The following is a 6,856-nucleotide window of genomic DNA, read 5'->3' as shown; positions in this document are numbered from 1 at the left end:
AAGGAAAACAGTTATACCAGGACAAGAATCCATGGCCCAGGCGGCAGCGTTCAGTATCGTAAAGACACCCACTGTATGGCAGGCTTGGGGCGAGAGCCACTCCTCCTGATAAAGGAGTTGTAGGACCTTGCTCCAGTTCTTGTGGAAGGCTGCCCTCAGAACGGCAATCCACCTTGGTGACTGTGAACTTTATCAGCTCTTGCTACTGTGCTGCTTGAAAAGCATCTTTAGAACCCATTGGAAGCTGCCAGAAGGTGGCAGTAACCTTGACAGCTCTGTCACTGCTATGTGACTTAAAGCATCCTCCTATAAATCTTCTTAGAAGTAGTTTTCCCATAGATAGAAGTATCGCACACTGCACCCTCTTCACTGTGCATGGCCCACCTTCAAGCCTCAGTGACCTAATGGGGGTGGACCCTATGTTTTATTGCTCACGACCCTATCACTATCCTTAAAGATGATTTCACTCACTGCCCTGCCCCCTAACCTATACACAATAAATACTCATGCTTCTGGACATTCAGGGCCTCACCTGACTCCGCTTATAGGTGGCGTGGCTCCCCAAGCCTAGCTGCGTTTTCTTTGTACTTCTGTGTCCTGTCTCTTTATTTCTCAGATCCTGCACCTCAGCACAGCATAAGGCTCACCCCACAACCCTGTGGGGCCATCAGCCATACATCTGGCTCACAACGTGCCCTACAGTATAGCAAGAGGTGTTAACAATCACACGCACCCCTCCCACTTGGGCTAAAAGAAAGTCTAGAGCAATATTGGTATGTAAAACAACCTTCCCAAGGGAAAAGAGGGATGCCTGCAGGGCTGCCAAGACAGTGGTAGTGAAGGAGGCAGCATCTGCCATGGTCAGGGACAGATTTCTTATCATTCTTGTATGAGCACTGACTCCTAGGAAGGTACCAAAGAGCTCATAAAGAACATAAACCCAGAGTCAGTTACACCTCCTGGCAGGCTCCCTAGTTAGCCTGGTGTACAGCTTGGGCTGCTGGCCCAATGCTGCATCTCATTCCCAGGCGTGATATCCAGTGGCACCCCCAGCCCATACAATGTGCAGGATCTCACCATCCCACCAGCATTCTACTCTCTGTTTTTATGGGTTTTTTGTTTGTTTGTTTGTTTGTTTTTTTGAGATAGAGCCTTGCTCTGTTGCCCGGGCTGGGGTGCAATGGTGTGGTCTTGGCTCTCTGCAACCTCCACCACCCAGATTCAAGTGATTCTCCCACCTCAAACTCCCAAGTAGCTGGGATTACAGGTGCCTGCCACCGTGCCCGGCTAATTTTTGTATTTTTAGTAGAGACAGGGTTCCACCATTTTGGCCAGGCTGGTCTCAAACTCCTGACCTCAGGTGATCTGCCTGCCTTGGCCTCCCAAAGTGCTGGGATTACAGGCATGAGCCACCAAGCCCAGCCTATGGGTTCAATTTTTGAAAAAAAAAATAATAATAATAATAGATTCCACAAATAAGTGAAATAAGCCAGGCACAAAAAGACAAATACTGCATGATCTCACTTAACATATGGGCCTCCAGGTTCATTCATGTTGTCCCAAATGACAGAACTTCCTTCTTATTTTATTATTTTTAAAAGATGGGGTGTGGCTATGTTGCTCAAGCTGGTCTCAAACTCTTAGGCTCCAGCAATCTTCCCATCTCAGCCTCCTGAGTAAATAGCTAGAACTACATGTGTACCACTACACCTAGTGATAGATTTCCTTCTTTTTAAAGGCTGAAAAGTACTCCATTGTGTACATATACCACATTTTTTTTAATCCATTCATCCACTGATGTATACTTATCTTGATTCCATATCTTGGCTATTGTGAATAACAGTGCAAAGAACGTAAGAATGCAGGCATCTCTTCAACATACTGGTTTCATTTCCTTCGGATAAATACCCAGTAGTGAGATTGCTGGATCATACAAGAACTCTATATTAAGGAACTCTATACTGTTTTCCATGATGGCTGTATCAATTTACATTCCTGCTAACAGTGTGTAAGGACTCCCTTTTCTCCACATCCTTTCCAACATTTGTTATCTTTTGTGTCTGTGTGTGTGTTTTGAGATGGAGCCTTGCTCTGTTGCCCAGGCTGGAGTGCAGTGGCACCATCTCGGCTCACTGCAACCTCTGCCTCCTGGGTTCAAGTAATTCTCCTGCCTCAGCCTCCTGAGTAACTGGGACTACAGGCGCACACTACCACGCCAGCTAATTTTTGTATTTTCTGTAGAACAAGTTTTCAGCATGTTGGCCAGGCTGGTCTTCAACTCTGGGCCTCAAGTGATCTGCCCGCCTCAGCCCCAGAGTGCTAGGATTACAGGCATAAGCCACCGCACCAGACCCCAAGATCAAGACTTTTGACTGACTTAGACTGTGCTGGGAGAGCATTTAGTGCAGGAAGTGGGACCCACACATCTTGCTGGATGAAGAGTACAATTAAAGGCATTGTCTGTTGGAAGAAAGCTCTGCAAGGAGCTGCCCTATGGACAGACTCAGAGGGGCATTTTTGGGATTCTGGAATCTCCCATTGGCCACCCCTTGGCAACTCTCACCCTATGACTGGACCTGGGCCTTAATGAGTGCTTCTGTAATGAGAAACCTCTATCATCAACTCTGGTTACTTTCAAGTGACAAAGGCAGGATAAATGCTTGTCTTTCTTTATCAGGTTTCAAAATGGGTTGCTTTCTTAGCATCGTCCAGAGATTTTCTTTTTATTTAAGGATCACTATGAACTCATTGATTTAAATATACCTGATGTGTTTTAATTCATTGCCATTATTCTTTTTTTTTTTTTTGAGACTGAGTTTTGCACTTGTTATCCAGGCTGGAGTGCAATGGTGCGATCTTGGCTCACTGCAACCTCCGCCTCCTGGGTTCAAGCAATTCTCCTGCCTCAGCCTCCTGAGTAGTTGGGATTACAGGCACGCGCCAAAGAACACTGATGCCTGGATCTATCCCCAGAGATTCTGGTTTAACTGGACTAGGATCTGGACTGAGCAATGGTTTTGTTCTGTTTTGTTAAGTGTGAGGCTCCCAGATGGGGCTCAATCCTGGCTATAATTATACTGTATTTGTCTTTATACTTTTGCCATCTATATATGGGGCTTACACAATCCTGTTTGCAAGCCTTACAAATTTATATAAATTATATTCTAATGGATGTACATTCTGAAGCTTGTTTTTTTCCTTAGCATTGTTTCAGTGCATCCAAGTTGATACTTCTACCTCTAGTTCATTCACTGTAACTTATAGCACAGTAAAACCTTCCACTACCTCATCATTTTCTGCTGTAAAATGATCAAGAATTCGCCAGCAGTTAGTTGTCCAGGAGAAAAATCGTGAAGGTAACCTTGACTCCTTTTTTTCTTACATCCTATATCCAAATAGTTCAAGAATCCTCTTAGCTTCTCTTTCTGTCACATCCTACATCCAACAGTTCAAGAATCCTCTTAGCACTGCCTTCAAATATATCCAGCACGACACTTCTCACTATCTTCTCTGCTCCCACCTGGTTCCCACCACCGTTATCTCTTGCCTGAATCACTGCAACAGCCTCCCAAATGGGCTCCCTGCTGCCACCTTTGATTCTTTAAAATCTGTTCTCTCAAAGCAGCCAGAATAATAGATATCAGATCATGTCACTCTTAAAAACCCTCTTGACAAATTCCCATCGCTCCCAGTACAGTTCAGAATTGGCTCCTATCCCTATTGCTTACTAGTGTATGGGTTGACCTTGACCATCATTACATAATACAGAAAGGTGACCAGGTACAGCTGGGAGAAGCATGTCCTTGAAAGGACCTCCACATACACCACTAATCCAGGGATCTAACCCACTATCAAGCTCCTATCCCTATTCTAACTTGTGTGTGGGCTGACCTTGACCATCATTAGGTAATACAGAAAGGTGACCAGGTACCGCTGAGAGAAGTATGTCCTTGAAAGGACCTCCACACATACCCCTAATCCAGGGATCTAACCCACTATCATCCTCAAGTGTAACTGTCTTCAAAACAAACAAAATGACAAAGAAGTCCTTCTCTTTTAAGCGCAGAAAGGATTTGAAGAGTTACATGAGAACAAGTCTACTTTCTTTCCTCGCCCCTCCCAAACATAAACTCACGAATACATACCACGTTGCTTGCCCCATGGGGCACTAGCCACCCAGAATGGAGGGAGGGCAGACAGGGCTGGGGAGAAACCTCAGTCTCTGCCTCTGACTGCATCCACCCTCTATCCTCAACAACCCCTGGAGCCTCTTCCCCACAGCTCACCTCCCCCGCCCTCCACTCCCCTACACTGCAATGGTATGCCTTGCTCTGGGAAAGAGAGAAAGTAGACACAGGCATTGCTTTTGAGAAATCTGCATGTTGGGAGAGAGAAAGAGAGAACATAGAACCAGATGAACAAAACAGACTGGACTCTTACCTGTTCTCCCCTAGTCATGCTTCACTATCCAAATCTCTGCCTTGAAACTTCCTCCAGCTGGGACATGCACTCATGTCCACACCATCTGTGACCCTTGCCACTTCCAGGGCCAAGGGAAAACTCACCCTCCACCCTCTGAAGACCTGCTGAAAAATCACTGATAAGTGGTAGATTAACAGGAGAAAAAGCAAACAAATTTGTTGGATCATAATTTTATCTGAGCCTTTGGAATGAAGACCTAAAGATACAGGGAAGTTGTCCATTTTTATGCTTAGGTTCAACAGATTTTGGACTGTGTAGAAATGTGATTGGACAAGAAAGGTCTAATACTAATAGACTGAGAGGTGAAACCCAGCAAGGCCTGTCTAGATTCTTCTTGGCCTCTCTGTTCCTTCCTTCTGAGCATGGGGTGGGACCCTCTCTGGAATGGGTGTCTTATGACAGTCAAACACAGTGGGTCAGATCATTTCTGACCATTTTTTTTTTTTTTCTGCTAGCTCCCTTTACTCCAGCTCTCTCTCTGACCAGTTTTCACACAGAAAGGGGAGTGGGGAGTGAAAGGACTATTTTTAGGTTTTATGGCTGGCTTTGGGTAAAACTGGTTTTGATGACGTGCCTTGGGGAAGAGATTCTAGTTTCCATGGCCAGCATTGGGGGAGAATAAGAAGCCAGAAACAAGAGGGCAGGAGGTCAGAGAGAAACTTTTGCTTCCAGGGCAGCTTCTGAGGCCTTCATTTTAGGTTATCAGAGATGACTGGGCAGCCGGGCTCTGGATAAAGTATACCAGTGTGTGAGTGCTGGTCTTCTACACTTGCTGAGCTCTTTTAAAGGGTGTTTTTCAACCTTGGATGCATATTGGAATCACCCCAGGAGCTTTAAGAAATATTGTTGGCCTGGAGCTGTAGCTCATGTCTGTAATCCCTAAACTTTGGAAGGCTGAGGCAGGATGACTGTTTTGAGCCTAGGAGTTCAAGACCAGCCTGGCCAACACAGTAAGAGCCTGCCTCTATAAAAAATTTTTTAAATATTTGGGTCTGGTACTCCACGCCTATAGTCCTGGGTACTAGGAAGGCTGAGGTGGGAGGATATTGCTTGAGCCCAGGAAGTTAAGGCTGCAGCGAACCATGATCGCATCACTGCACTCCAGCCTAAGTGACAAGCAAGATTCTATCCCAAAAAAATGAAAGAAAAATGTTGGTTGGGGCCTACCCCAGAGATTCTGATTTAACGAGACTGGGCATCAGGAATTTAACACCCCCTGGCACCCCGGGTGCTTCAACTGTGTATCCAAGATGGAGAACCACTAGATTTACAGCAAGGACATTTTATTACATTCTTTCTAAAGTTTCTTGCATTTTTTTTTTTTTTTTGCATATGGATTCTCTGTTTATCAAATAAACAAAAAGGAACCCTGTAAATGCTTGTCAAAGTCTGCTGAAGCTTCAGGCCCAAAGCCTACAGAGATTAATGACTTATTTGTATGGTCTTTTAGAACCTTGCTTCTCAGTGGGACTCATGAACCAGCAGAACATCAAGATCACCGTGAATCTGTTAGAAATGCAGAGGCTGGCCAGGTGTGATGGCTTACACCTGTAATCTGAACATTTTGGGAGCCCAGGAGTTTGACACCAGCCTGGTAAACATAGGGAGACCCCCACCCCCTGCCATCTCTACAAAAAAAAAAAAAAAATCTGTTGGGTGTGGTAGCATCCACCTGTAAGCCCAGTTACTTGGGAGGCTGAGCCTGAACAGGAGTTTGCAGCTGCAGTGAGCCACGATTGGGCCACAAACTAAACTCCAGCCTGGGTGATGCAGCCAGATCCTGTACCTAAAGAAAAAAATGCAGAAACTCAGGCCCACCCAGACTGTTCTACTGGAATCTTGAGAGCTGCAAATCATTGATTTTCAGCACAGATGATTTTGCCCACCCCCGACACTGACTTGAACAAACACTAGCATAATTTCTAGCAGCTCAAGGCCATGTTTCAGGGATGGCCCAGGCCTCCTTGGGTCCCTGCCAAGGGAAGCTCAAGGCTGCCAAAACAATTTACCATTTGTTCCAGCCAATGCAGATCACAGCCTTTTTTTTTTTTAAATTGCATTTTAGGTTTTGGGGTACATGTGAAGAACATGCAGGATTGTTGCATAGATACACACATGGCAGTGTGATGTGCTGCCTTCCTCCCCTTCACCTATATCTGGCATTTCTCCCCATGCTATTTCTCCCAAACTCCCCACCCCCTGCTGTCCCTCCCCTATTTCCCCCCGACAGACCCCAGTGTGTGATGCTCCCCTCCCTGTGTCCATGTGTTCTCATTGTTCAACACCCCGCCTATCAGTGAGAACATGCGGTGTTTGATTTTCTGTTCTGTGTTAGTTTGCTGAGAATGATGGTTTCCAGATTCATCCATGTCCC

The 6,856-nt window shown here is 45.6% G+C and overlaps 1 long non-coding RNA gene across 1 annotated transcript; it reads right to left on the bottom strand.

The window, feature by feature from the left end:
* Positions 1 to 3,014: 3,014 nt before the first annotated feature.
* Positions 3,015 to 5,603, bottom strand: LOC116537193. Its single transcript, XR_004263012.1, has 2 exons — positions 3,961 to 5,603; positions 3,015 to 3,813 (listed from the first exon to the last, which is right to left on the bottom strand). It is a non-coding gene; the product is annotated as an uncharacterized LOC116537193 (long non-coding RNA).
* Between the last annotated feature and the right edge of the window lie 1,253 nt (positions 5,604 to 6,856).

This window comes from Sapajus apella, unplaced genomic scaffold, assembly GCF_009761245.1.
Source record: "Sapajus apella isolate SASKATOON/1434 unplaced genomic scaffold, GSC_monkey_1.0 scaffold107, whole genome shotgun sequence".
NCBI lineage: Eukaryota > Metazoa > Chordata > Mammalia > Primates > Cebidae > Sapajus > Sapajus apella.
The sequence above is the reverse complement of the archived record's forward strand: the minus strand, read 5'-3'. Positions and strand labels throughout refer to the sequence as shown.